Source organism: Bombus vancouverensis, chromosome 8 (assembly GCF_051014615.1).
Source record: "Bombus vancouverensis nearcticus chromosome 8, iyBomVanc1_principal, whole genome shotgun sequence".
Taxonomy (NCBI): domain Eukaryota; kingdom Metazoa; phylum Arthropoda; class Insecta; order Hymenoptera; family Apidae; genus Bombus; species Bombus vancouverensis.
Window position 1 is genome coordinate 14,065,692 of NC_134918.1, and position 14,820 is coordinate 14,080,511.

The following is a 14,820-nucleotide window of genomic DNA, read 5'->3' on the forward strand; positions in this document are numbered from 1 at the left end:
ATTTTCGTTCAATCTTATGAACCGGTCTTAATAAGAATATTACATTCATACGTGCAAAAGTAAAATTGCACGAGGCTTACGCGCTAAATAAATTGTAGCAAAGCTTACGCGGGCATATTCAATTAATGCGCGCAAACACTCTCCTTTCTCTTAATCCTCTTGGAATTTCGCCGCAGGAAACAATTTTGTTCGCAATGTTCCGCGGAACTGATACAGCCTGAACAATAAACGCAACGCTTACAACCTAGCAAAAGCGATCCTTGGCGAAATTATCAAAGCAAATGCGTATAAATTCAGGGATTCTCGAGAGAAGGGGGATGGAAGAGAGAGAGATAGAGAAAGAGAGGGAGAGGACACCAGGAAGAGAACATTTGAAAAAAAAATACGAGCTTTCAACGGGACGACAAGGAGGATGTTCGTTTATCAACAAACAGAATTCGTATAACTCGCATATAAAAAACGTTGCGACGATTTATTTCGTCGAAAAATATTCATATATATTTGTCTCGGTAAATAATACATGTTATATCGTGTAACCTACAAACAATGTAGCGATTTATCGGGTTGGCTACCACTGCTATTTACATACAAATTTGTTTGGCCGAGCATGTGCGAGTTAGATAACGCGTCCTATAATAAATATCATCTAAGTGATATTAGATTGAAAATCCGTGATGCGTGTCTCTTCTCGATCACCGCTGGTAAATTTCGGAATTAGCAGGATAGTAAAAAAGCAACCAATTTCTGAATAATTTTTTATAGAGGTTCTATAGATTTTTGTAGATTTTAAAGAAATTTTAAAGAAAATTTTCGATTAAATCGACTCGTTACGCCTTAATTAGATATTCTACATGCTATATAGTTATCTAAAAATCCAAAATGTCCATTAAAATTAATATCGTTTCTTTACTTTTCGTTTTAGTATCAGAACTTGTTCCTATTTTCATAACAAAAATTGTTCTCCCCATAAAACTGTATTTCTGTTTGTCTTCAGCTTGTTGAAACTGTCTGTTTTCGTATCTGAAGCACAGCGTCGCCGGCTGGGATATAACGAGCCGATATCGTGCGTCGTTCAATGCAACGATCGCACTTCGAGCGACTCTAGATTACTCGCGCGAAGTCGTAGCTAAGAACGGTGCTCGGAACTCGGCGAAGAATTCTCATATCGACGCGACGCGACGGTACAGTACAGGGGATTTGAAGAATTTTTCGAATTGATCGCGCTGTTATGCGTTCCACGCAAGGAATTTCGGCACTCTCGCGTTCCTTCGTTCGCCTTGGTTCGTTAGGCGAGATAATAAGGACAGAGATTATCAGACGACTGTGCGAGTTCTTTTGGGATTTCCTTTCTCTGTGAACGTTCGTCATAACGAGATGAACGAGACGAGAGGAGACGAGACGAGACGAGACGAGACGTCGCGTCGCGTTGTATTTCGACGTGCGCGCACACGTAGTAAGTTCGTCATGCTGAAAACTGAGGGATCGTTTCTAAGAGAGGGATTTCTAAGGGAAATCTCCTAGCGCTCGTTTAGATCATGGTAGCGTAAACGAAATTGTTCCGCGATATTATTCAAAGCGTGAGTTTAATTAAATTTACTTAAACTTATTCACGATCCTTTTTCTATAATCCGTAGAATAAATTTTTAAATAACTCGACACCTCGCTTGGAAATTGTGCAACGAAAGATATGGAAATATTTGGAAAAACCTAAAAACGGAGGGTTAGATTATACTTTTTCCTTGTACAAATAGCGATAATTTATATCCCGACGGAATATCCGCGATACGTGCTCTAGCGGTGGTCATAGTCAGGCATCGTGTTTTAACACCATGACCCCTTGGAAAAGCGAAGCGATTTATTCGAGGCGCAGACCCAACTGGCGCCTCGAAATTCCGACGACGATCCGCTTATTTCATCAAGAATTCAATAAGAGAAATTTTTTATACGGAAGGGTATGAAATATTTCACCAGGTTTGAAAAGGGTGGTTGAACATGACTTCTCCTATCGTGTATTGATACGTTCGAGATACCATTTTCATCCTGCTATTAGAATTTCTACGATTCTTATATGTATAAAAAGAAAACTTCGTTTCGTGAAAGCCCAATGTACCGGTAGATTCTTTTACTGAAAATTTCATACGACTTTACTACACTCTTGTAATCTCAGAGTTCTTAAAGCATTTTGTATAAAAAAAGAAACTTTGTTTCTTGAAAAATCTGCGTATCTCCCCTTTGGGTAGCGAAGGCTTCATACGGTTCTATTAAACATTTTTCTACAGTTTCTAAGACGTTTTTCACGAGAATAAAATTTCAATCTTACGAGAAGAAAGTATCGTGCAATTCTATCACAACCACATAAATTTGCTACGGTTAAAAGATTTTTTTTATGAGAATAAAACTTCGTTTCCCCTAAAATCGACGTACCACTCGATGAAAATTTCATAAAATGCTACTACGGTCCCATAATCTTCCCAACAAACTCTATGTCTTTTCATAAATCACAAGCAAGTGATCGTACGATGTCACGATATCTATCTGCACCCAAGTGGGAAAGCTTTAATGGAGAAATTCTATCATCGATACGTGAGGAGTGCGTTCCTGTAAAAAGGAGCCAGCCGAGGCAGAGGGGATCACCCAATCGTCAAATATTTGGCGATCGACGTCGAGCAATATTTTCCCTCGACTATACGCCGAGATTCCTGGTTAATCGATCCCTTTTTTCATCCCATAAACGCGTACACGTACATGCGTAGGAGGTCGAGTTGATCGAACGACGTAACCTATTAAAAAGAGGAGAAACGATGAAAACGTCCCACGAGATAAAATATCGGAGCGAGTAGCTGCGATTCGAGTCAACGAGCTTATCCAGATGCGATTGAACGTAATCCTGCTACGAGACAAATGATGTCTCGTGCGGGAGACATATCTGCCTGCCTAGAACTCCGGCTATCACATTGACGGAAGTCAAAGAATAGTCGTAGAAGTGGAGTTAATCGCTCCAATGGATTCGTGGTTTTGTTTCGTCGAGCGTTGCATACTTTGTACGTATGAGATAGTAATTTGAGTTTTACAATAATATTTTGGAAATTAATATTAGCTCTTTCATTCAGAGAATTCTTTAATACAATTTTTTCAGGAAGCTTCTGTTTTAGATAAAAGTACGTAAATAGGATAAGAGGATCATGGAGTAGAAAATGAGGATTAAGAATTGAAAATACACTTGGTATATATGTATGAAATACTGGATAGATATAGATATAATCATTGGTGTATAAACAGCATACACAACATAGGCTTTCAACTAAATTAAATATAACGCAATTGCCCGCCCACAATTCCTTTCTCAATTCTACATTAATGCCCGTGTAAATCCTTCTGTTGTTCTACAACCTTCCTTGTTTACGTGTTCAATGCAAATCTCCAACAGGGTCGAAATTGATTCGCGCTTGCTGATCTAGAGCCGAAGATACATAGGAGTAAACATCCGGGTACTAAACAAGGGTAGATAAATTTCATTGAGAAATGCTTCTTTAAAGCGGACGATCTGACACTAGGAAAGTTTCTGTCTGGGAACCTTTTAATTGGATTGGTTTTACTACTTAACAAATGAATTTCGTGAATTATTCTTCGTAAAATTGACGTACTTAGCGCGCAATTAGGGACAGCCGTCAGTCAAATTAAGCAGCAAATTTAAAATGAAAATCGTCGTAATGATCAACTTGCATCCCTGTCTACGACCGAGATAGAAGAAAGACAGATATTCTCGATTAAATTTTTAATTTCGAACGATTTCCTCTTAATACCGAACATCGTTTGCTTTAATCCATCTCGGGGAAAAATTGGACTCGTAATTATCTGAGCTTGTTTTAACATAAAAATGTGAACTGATTGTGAAAATACAAGGAAAATATTTTTATCAGGAAAAAACTCAAGAAATTTAAAATATGATATTACAAATATTTGTTTTAGTACGTTGCAATATTAAGATTCAGAAAATATAGAAAAATATCGAGAAAATCACGAATAATAATAGAGAAAATCCTTGGAAAACCGCGATGAAGCCATCAACAAGCTGGTCCCTGTGTCCACTTCTTGAACGTAAACGATACGGGTCGACAACGTATAGATATATCGCGTTTCATTGTGAGCGAATAGCGCCGACAATGCGATCGAAAAGCACAGAAGCTGGGATTTCCACCGAAGGGGCAGGGTTAGCAGGCTGATATTGTCGGGCGGGGTGTGGAACAAGTAGTCATTTCGGCGATGAGATCAGCCTGTCGAACCCTGCGCCGTGTTTTATTTGTTCGATTGGTCGAGCGTCCTGCGAGAGAATCCTTTTCCCGTGTTCCACGTGGTTACGTGGCACTCTGCAATCCAGAGGGCTGTAGACAGTCTAGACTTCGTTAAATCCCTAACACATGTAGCAAAAGGACACCGGATTATTATGTGACTATTCATTTTCGTTTTCGATAGTCCGTATAATATTTGAAACAAGATTCTAGAAAAGAAAAGAAAATATATTTAATAATAAAAATTCGCCGTTTTTAATCTTTTTGCTACAGTAATATCAACCGAATAAAATTACTATAAAAATTATTATACGTATACAGAGTTGCTTGATCTACTATACTGCAGGGATACTGGGTTGCATGCAGATTCCTGTTTGTCAAATATGAAATAAAATGATGAAAAATGTATTTAATAAAAGAAATTCCAACTCTCTGAAACTATGTTTCTCTGAGGATTCACGGAGGATTCTCTTGCTTCTGAATCACATACACGATACACATTCCTGCCATGTGCTGCCTAATCTCTATATGACACCATGCACAGCTATTTTCACAGCAGGATCACAATGTGTGTTAGAATAGATACAAGCGCAAAACGTGTAAATGAAACAATTACTGAACATGTGTTCACTGAATATGTAGCAATATAGTTTACATGACCATACTATTTAACCATGAAAACAACTGTATTTATTAAACAAATAATAAAACTAAATCAAAGATACAAAAAAATTAGTTTTACACTCTTTCGTAGTTACTGTCTTCTTTCATAACTGAACAGTATGTATAGTGGAGTTTGTTCCCAGTACATATCTGTAGGCCAAAATAGTTTTTGAACGACGACCGAAGCAAAGTTAGTAGCGCGAAAGTTAATGAAGCATCTAGCGTAGCAACTTGCAACAACAAGCATAAATTCTAGAAATAGTCAAAGTTTATCGTAGACAATCCTCATTGTCTTCGGAGTTTCCTCCCGTGTCACTCAGGAATGTTCGTACCTTCCAGACGATTAACCCTGTACTTCCTCTCGAGTTAGCGTCTCTAGGTCGGTTTCCTTCCTGAGATCACAAAACCGACTAAACATCGTCGTACGCCGATTATATTATCTCTCACCGCTTCAAAGCAATCCTCATCGTGTTTGTCGCAAGAAGTTTCGTCGGTCATGGACTCGCGGTCTTCGCGCGTCTCTGATACACCGACGTCATTATGCCAGATTAGAAGTCAATTATAGAGTTGGCGCAGGTTCGTTCGACTGGTAAGAACCGGCGTGAACGTTCGCCGCGATAAGCGGCCCGCTTCATGCTTCGGAAACGACATTGTCAGACACAAACTTCGCTCTTTGTGCGGGTTCACTCGGAAGTCGAGAGTTGTTGTATCTTCTACTTGCCGCGTTTACGTTTCAAAGCGCGCGTGCAGATTTGCAGTTTGTTAATTATTCACTTTGCGTGTTTGTTCCGTTGATTTCTGGTAATTGCAGCCGAATTTCACGGTCTCATAATTTCGAAATTACGCACAGAAATATGCTATAGAAATACCGTAGCGAGTTACAATATGCCACATATTTTTGTCTCGAAATATGTATTTTCAAGAAGTATTTCTGAAGGAATTTTTTAAAGTATAGTCTTAAGAGATTTTGTTTAAAGAGGTATTTTTAACTACATTGGCTAATCTCTAGAAGCTCCAAACAATCTCTTAAATAATTCTCTCAGATCACTACAAAGAATTTTAGTTTCCCAAGAGAAACTGAAATTGATGTAGCGACATTCCTTGGTGTGATTGATTGGTATTGTGTCATGAACGATCTTATAATTGATAAATGTGTTGATTTTTTGAACCAACAACTGTATTCTACTATCAAGCTATATATACCTAAATCCACTTATACAGCACGCTCAAATTATCCCTTATGCTACTCTCAGAATCTACAGTTAGTAGACCGTAACTCTATATCAACCCTATATCAATTTTCGAGCCTAAATTACACGAAGCTTCCGAGGCGCGTTAGGTATCTAATTAATCTACAGTCCACTTGTTATACTTGTATTTGTTTCATATTACAACACTTTTCTATACTCATATGTGCCTGGCGTCACCACCTGTGTGTGTACAAAAATAAAAAGGGATCAAACCCGTTTAGATAAATAAATAAATAAATAAATAAATAAATAAATAAATAAATAAATAAATAAATAAATAAATAAATAAATAAATAAATAAATAAATACATAAATAAATAAATAAATAAATACATAAATAAATAAATACATACATACATACATACAAACATAAATAAATAAATAAATAAATAAATAAACATTGTCACGATAGTTGCGTGTCGCAATTCGCAACCTGCGGCGATGCAAAACAGTGAACGACGAAGGAAACGCGGTGTTGCAGCAGCGACAATGTAATACAGCGTTGTGACTGTCACCACGTAAACTGTATTTCCACCAAATTAATACGATCTGCGATCGCTATATTCGTGTTTCGTTAACAAGCGATTAATTCCTTCTTGGTAGTTGACATCTCATCCGCGTTCCCGCGAAATCCTCTGGTTCGTTATCAGCGATCAATCCGGAGTGAAATTAAACTGAGTGAAATTAAGTTAGCCTTAAACTATCGAGGAATAATAGGAAAATATTGAAAATAATAGAGCAAAGACAAGAAGTTTCTGATTAATAATATATCGTAACTTTTAACGCTAAGACGAACGAAGAACTAGTTATTATTTCCAGCCGACTTCGAATCGTGTTTCGAATCGAGCTTTGACACGGACAAGTTTAGATTTCGACTCTTCTGCTTTTCACGTCGAGCTCTCGCTATTTGCTTCTCCATTGGAAATTGCTAAAAGCATCGTAATCGATACCTCATCGAAGTTGCGCCCGATACTTTTTAATTAGAGATACCAGCTGCAATTTAAATGACGGATGAGTCGAGGTTTGAGGATCGTCGTAACGAAAGCAGAGAAGGGCTTGCTCACCCTTCGTTAGTTTGAGCTTGGCTTCTGTTTGCCTTGCGTTTAACTGGATTGCAAACCGTAACTTAAGAGGCCAATGGAATTAAAGGAACAGTTACACAGAGTATATCGAAAGTAGCTCCATTAAAAGAACTTCACTGTACAATATCGATCGCTAGTCTCTGGTAATTCTAAATTTCAGTGCTTTTAATACAGGTCTATAGGCTTATAAATATGCATACGCATATACATAGATGTACATATACATAATGCGTAGCAAGGCTATAACAGAAATTAATCACGTTCCTATGGTGGTGGGTTCGTTAAAAGCGATGAATTATTATAATGGGGACGAATTTACGAGCATTCATAGATGAATTCCGTGGAAATCATTGTTTGAACTCGTGAATGATTCAAAGTTTAAATAGCTTGGCGCCCCGAGTGTTTAAAATTATCATATTATGATTGTGTGTGTCGCGCCGCACGTGGAAACTGATATCAATCACGCAGAGAAGGGAGGAACGAAGTGATATTGGTTGACGTGTTTCACTAAAATTTTGCGAAATATATAGCGGACAGACGCAAATTCGCGGCGAAATATTTGCATAAATGTCGTGGAAAATGCGGTGATAAGCGGTGTATTTGACAAAGCACGCCTCTTCGACCGCGTATGTTTATGCATGATCTAATGACCACGATAAATATTTATTACGGCGGCGGTTATGAGCGTAAATATCCGGGCAAAACTCGTTAAAATATGCATAAACGTATTTACGCACGGAATTAAATGTAAATAAAAAGTAAGGTCCATACGCGAGTACCCTCCGGTCGCGAGAGGCGAAAACGTTAAATTATGGTCTCGTTACCGCGTACACGGTGCGAAAGCTTGATCAAGTCGTTTCAGTTCTTGACTATGATTTTCCCTCGAAGAAAATCCGGCATATTTCCCGGAGGAAACTGCTATTTCTCTCTTTTATTGGGCTAGAAGAATAATTGAACGCCTCCATTACGAAATGGAATCTCTGTAACGGTGACTAATTCGACCAAGTAATTCCACGATGGATTTCGATTTATCTTCACAAGTTATTAACTCGTTCTCGCCGACGAATTCAATCATCAACTTATACCGTGATTTTAAGCTATTCTGGTATGCAAATTTTACATTATAATCTAGTCGCAAATAATCTTATCCTTCGATTTAAATTCGTCAACTTGAAACTCTGTATTCGATTACCATCCAGGGAGTGGAAACCACCGTTTTCTAATTATTATTCCACCAAAAGATCAGCAAAGGCTTTCATTTCCTTTTACGAAGTTCCTCGCTTCTCTTTCGAGTCATTATCGATGTTAAATCGGCGCCATTATGGCGAGACGTTGAATGCTGTTTCTGTTGACACGATAAACCGACGAAGATCGTTGGTAGACGAGCAGATTTTCGAACTCTCCAACAATCTTTGACTCTTCGTTGCGAGCTTTTATGTCCCGCGAGAGCAGGGAAAAAGGCAAAACCGTCGCGTTGAATATTTTACTCGGAACCGTGCGGCGTTCGCGGTTAAGGGAATAATAAAACGGCGTGTCGTAAAGGAAAACAGTACTTTAAGCGCTTCGAGAAGCAACTCGCAGGAATCCCCGGGGATAATGAAATCTTCGTAGAAAAGACCCTCGACGAAATTTTAGACTGTTTATACTCGACTATGTATATTACTATTACCCTTGTGGAAATAGAAAGGATTGAATTGGAAAACTGAAATGTCAGCTCTGTACGAAAGGTTGGGATCTATCGATGCAATGATTTAAAGAAGCTTGTATTTGCGACATTTTCCAATAACAAAAGTAAAATAATTCTATCGTACGTCTTTATTTTATATCTGATTATTCGATTGATTGAGTCGGTTGGAAGCCAGTGCTGATTAGTTTCATAAATTCGAATATCAAGAAATAATACAAAGAAAGTTAAGTAGGTCATTATCAGAACTTGGAAATCTTAAAAAGCTCTTTACACGCAAAAGAAAACCCACCTCGCGTACACTTATCTCGCGGTTAGAATTTCAAGAAGAAACTTCTCCTATGTATACTCTTCTTTTCAAGAAATATCCTATTGACTCGGAGCAATCGTATTCTCTTTGTATCTCTCGGTTTAACCATCTCTTCTCACATTCAAATTCCGCGCGTTTCTCGCTCCCATCCACAACACCTAAAGTAATTACACGGAACAAGACCTGGTTGGCGAAAGAGCGATAGATAGCCTTCGAACGAGTCTCCAAGGAAGAAAAAGTATGACGGAAGAACGTGTTTAGGTCTCTTCGAGTCTCGAACGAGAACTGCGGTCGAAGTCAGAAGGAAACGGAGTTTTTTCTCGCGCTTAATCGCGACGACGTAAGAAGTTCATTAATCTTGGTCGCCTTTGAGACGTTCCTTCAACCTTCCGAATTACCTGCTATGGTTTCCTCCCGACTTTTCACCAGTCGTCCAATTTCTGAACTTCATCGTCTTATGGACGTCCCGTAATTACTTTCTCGGGTTCGCGTTATGCTAGTTGCGTTCCACGGAATAGAGGTTCCTGGTCCTATCCATCTTCATTCCAACGACGATTGTCTAAAAAGGACGGAGTTTGCTTCTAATCTAAAACCCTTTCATCTTTTAACGAGTAATTCGTGTTCCATTCGTGTCACGACACTTCAGATTTTAAAGTCATCGTTGAATTACTTGAACCGCTAATTACTCTATACACCCTATATCCTTCTCAATTCCCCATTTTCTTTTTCAAACTCATACACTTTTCTATCCCATTATCACGTACGCGAGCTACGAATTTTTTAATTCGCCAAGTTCCATTCAAGCGAACGCATTGAGCCTCGTTCAATGAAACCAGCCAAACTTCATTCGTTCATTCGTGTATTACGAAAGGGTACAAAGGAGATCTTTTGACTGGCGTGAAACTACCCTCGGAATTCTCCGGCGTTTTTCTCAATCTCTTCAATTTCAACGCTCTGGTAGAGAAGGATCGCGATTCTCCGCGAGGAAAGGAATTACCCGTAGTGAGAAACACGAGGAATTTGTGCTCCGTCTTGATACATGTGCTTAACAAACCGCTTTTAAGAATTCTCATCAGGCGTGCAAATGACGCTTTTTTTTCCGCTGCTGCAAAGTAAACGACTAACGCTAACGAAGGCAGCAAAGATTCGCGTCGGTGAATGTGTTTTGAATGCACTTGTACCTGCCTGCGTGTACACCGAAGAACCTTCTAATTAGTCAGCTGGTTATCTTTCGAGTAACCGTTTCAAACAGCCATTTTCTTCGTCCGCTAGCTCGTTGTGTTTCGATTATTTTACTTGTAATTCGTGAGTCTTATCGATTCCAATGACGATAAGACTTTAATCGTGTAAGTGCTGCCTCTTTTTCCGAATCTTTTCGTACTTTGTAAGAAGTTTTCTTATACAGCAAGCTGTAACTAAAAGAAATCTATGTTACGAGGCTTTCAAGATGACTGTTTATAACAATATCAATTTATCCGATTGCATATACAATTGATTGCGAGCAGAGATAATAAGAATTGGATGAATTTAGTTTTGACACAAAATAAGGAAGTAGTTGGAAAAAACGAAGAGATATAGGGTGTATAGATAGACGAAGAAAAGCATTAGACTCGTGTTGCCTCGTTTCAGAAGATACGGTTAATGAGACATTTAATAGCAAAGTTTCGTCATTTCCGTGGAATGATCCATCGCTGCCTGTATCGTATCATACTGTGGCGCGAATTTAGGAACAGATATTTCGTATATATAGAAGAGGGGTAACTCCGAAGATGCTCTGATTCAGAGAAAGAATATTCTGATCTGTGTATTATACACCTGCTTAATCCTTTCTTACGCTCGAACTGCAGAAAATGGATTTGATCGATGCAGAAAGTTTCACACGAGTAAGAGCACTTACAAAATCTGTCCTTGACAGCCAAAGGCAACTATGGAGCCAGAATATCAAAGAAAGTTCGTGCAAAAATCCGACGAACTCTGTTCTGCGGTAAGCAGAATAGTGAAGGAGTTGGGTTTCGTGTCTAAGAGTTTAACGATCGTGGAAGAAGCGTTCGAAGGTCGATAGAGTGATCTGAAAGCCAGTTCAAGTTATTTTGGACGCAGGTAAGAGGTCCTCTCGGAGCTAGCAGCTTCGACAGAAGCCGATAAAACCCACTCCGAATCTCTGGCAAATTCGATTTTCTCCCTTTGTTGACGATTTTTAATTCCTCGAGGATTTAACACGCGCAAAATTTATCTCTTTTTCTTCTTATGTAAGCAAACAGCTTTGTCGAATAGGGAAAGTTAAATTTATTACAGAGGCGGATCCAAGTTTCTATTACTCCCTGGTCGTTTGGTTCGCGAGCGAACTTCATTCGGACGCCTCGAAAATCCAATCAATCTTTTCCTTACGAGGAGCGAAGTTAACCGAAAAGTTTCACTGTTCGCGATTCAGAACAGAATGTAGGACGTTCGATCGTTCGCGGGGGGATGAGACTGGGGGAGGATTGCATTCTTCTTTGAACGGATTATAGCGGAAAGAATTCTCGCCTGGAACTCGGAAAATCGCCGATAGAGATAAAGAGAGCGAACGAAGGAGACGAGACGACCCCTTAAGTCCTAAACGCGCCGTGGTATTTGGCGGTGAACGCGCGCGCTAAGATATCGCTAGGGATCACGGTCATTTAGATAAAGACGGAGCTTTATTAAATTTACACCCTCGATTGTGGCGAGGGGCGAAAATTGCCGGGGGGAGGGGGAGGGGATTCGGAGCAGGACAATATTATCGACGAACTTCCAAGAAACCGTGTTCCAACAGGCTCAATATCGAACGTGAGGAAATTTACGAGGGTGCAGAGTGTCTGAAAACTCATTCAACCGTTTCTTCCATTCTTTTCTGATTATTTTTTAATCGATCTTGATCTATTGTTACATTAATCAAATATTGTTGCGGCTACAGAATTTTTGTATATTGTCGGAATCCTGCTGGAAATTCAGATTATTCAGAGCATACTTCCAATTCTAATAATTCGTATTTTGTATAAACATTGCTAGAGAAATAGAAACTTGAATATTTGACGGATCGAACTCGAACTTGGACTTTATTTTTGCGTATGATTTACGTTCTGTGTACGCACCTGTAAATCTCTCACAAACATTCTTGGTCTAATAAGAATCTAATAATAATGCATCTAATAAAAACGTATAACGCAAGAAATTTGTGGTATCATGGTTACCTAACTCTCCTTTGTGCTACGACTCTGTGAAATCCCCAATTCCAAAGGGTTAATTCCCCAATTAGTAAAAACCTAGAGACCTAATAATCAATTGGTAAAGTGAAGCATTAAACGAATCTGCACGTTTAAGCTGCCTGAACGATTTGGATTCGAGACAAGAGGAGAGAAATGAACACTGTGGAAGATATTATGGCCGGGTAAGATCAACGGTATTAAGGATAAACGGCGATGATATTGCAAAAGTGTCGGCCAACGAGGGTTGTTTTAGTTAATGCAGTGGCGTTTTAATAGGGGAACCTGGCAGAGTGGTCGGTGGAATTTGTACAATTGCACGCATTAAGGGATATTTACGTTACGAGCGCAAACATGATCACGATGAATGGCAAACAACAGCGTATTTATTACGGCAATAAAGATACCATATTTTTGCGATAGGGGAGCCGCGAGGACACGTTAATATCTTTTCCGCTCAAAGCAGGGCAGTTTGAGTTGCAGATTTGCTTGGTGCCAAGTGAATTTACAGTGGCCATTCGGACGAAAGAACAGCCGAAAACCGGAGGAACAACTTGATTTTTCGAGTCTCACTTCAGATTTATCGGATCCTCGTTCGAATTCGAGAGTTTATTCAGCGTGAAACGTTGGAATGGAATCGCGAGCGTTTATGCTTTCGTAGCATCGATTTTCAATACACATTTAACTGAATAGTTGGGGAATTTTTCCACTTCTTCAACAGAAATAACTGTTACACGATGCTTTTACAAGGTTGATCAGGATTCTTCTCTTCAGCGTGACTCTCTCGTTATTGTTCTTTGAAAAGAAAGAAGTCGATCGTTTTAATTGAAACTTTTATTAACTGTTCTTCCAGATATATTATTCATTGTTATTAATCTGACAATCGTTCATTATTTATTCCATTACTGTTGATTCTCTCACTTTTTCATTGAAATATCCTTTCAGCTTCCTTACAGCCTAATTCTCAGTATTGAATATTCTTCCTATCAGTCTTTCTATACATTCTGAGTCGCTGCTTTCATTAGTTTCACAAAAAATGTTGCAACTAGGTTGTGTCTATCAAGACACACTAACCAAATGCAGCAATTCCTTACAAATGCATAAAAATAATTGCGACTTACAGTTGTTACTGCTTCTCTAGAATCTTTCTATACGCATCGACAAAAGATCACGAAACCCGGTGAAATTTACAAGAAGCCGATAATGAACGAGCGCGTTAATGACGCCCTTATCTGGTGGTGGCGTCGCGTACAAGTGGCTTCATAATTCACGCCTTATCGCCAGCACTGGACGCGCGGCCTTTTCACACAGCCGATTTTCCCCAATTCCCTGTCGGCTCGTAAAATTGTTTCAACCTCTCTTATAAACTGTACAATCGTCCTAAAAAGAAAGTTGCACGCATTCGAGAAAAATTGAAAACGCTCGAAACGCCGACGAGCTCGCGCACAATGCAAACATTCGACGCGTTTCATGATCCGTACATCTTGCCTCTTCGTGTTTTCCGTAGATCGGAAACGCGAGTAATCCTCCACTGCGAGAGGATCGAGATTTATCGTGAAAAAAATAGAATTTCCTTGTGGAATGCTTTTAACGGGACGAAGATTAGCGAGAATCGATACGTGTTGCTCGTAGAAGAGGATGAAAGCGCCTCGATGACGATGCATCTGAAGCTTCTTTGTTCTTCGATGATCGTACTTTTACAGGGATATGGAAACATTAAAAATATTTCTCTACGATGCTGTAAAATCGTTGCTTCGCGCAGTATGCACTAGCGCAGTTTTAATTTTAATGTTGTCGCGTTAAAAGTGTTTGCCATTTACAGTGGAAATTGTAACAAAGGAATAAAAATTTTTATTCCTACATCTGAAAATTGTACTCTGACAGAAGCGTAGATATACGAGGACGTTATTACAAGCGTTTCTGAAATGAAGAAAATGCGCAACGTCTTGCGCGAGCCATTGTTAAGTAGTAACAGTCAACAATAAAGCGTCGAAGCCCTATATCCAAGTAGAAACGACCAGAATATAAAAGGCAGACGTATAGCCGATGTAACTAACGAAACATAGTCAAACTTCAGTGCATAAAAATTCGTAAAATAGCTCCAACTGATTTGCATTTGAGAAAGGAGGACCGACCAGCAATGGAAAGGGAATGAACTAATCCTCGCCGAAAGGACGACGAAAACATTACGTACGAACGAAATTGCGAATTTGCATAAGTTTCGCCTCGGCCTTTTCGTGTTCCGTTTTTCAGCAGTGCTTTGGCTGTTCCATCAGCTAGTCGATGGTAAAAGAAAGGAAAAACGAAGAAGCTTATAT

General features: G+C 39.1%; 1 protein-coding gene across 7 annotated transcripts in view; it reads left to right on the forward strand.

The window, feature by feature from the left end:
- Window positions 1–14,820, forward strand: part of LOC117153785 (glutamate receptor ionotropic, kainate 2) — a 157,400-nt gene that overhangs the window by 17,027 nt on the left and 125,553 nt on the right. The gene's annotated exons all lie outside the window — the stretch shown is intronic.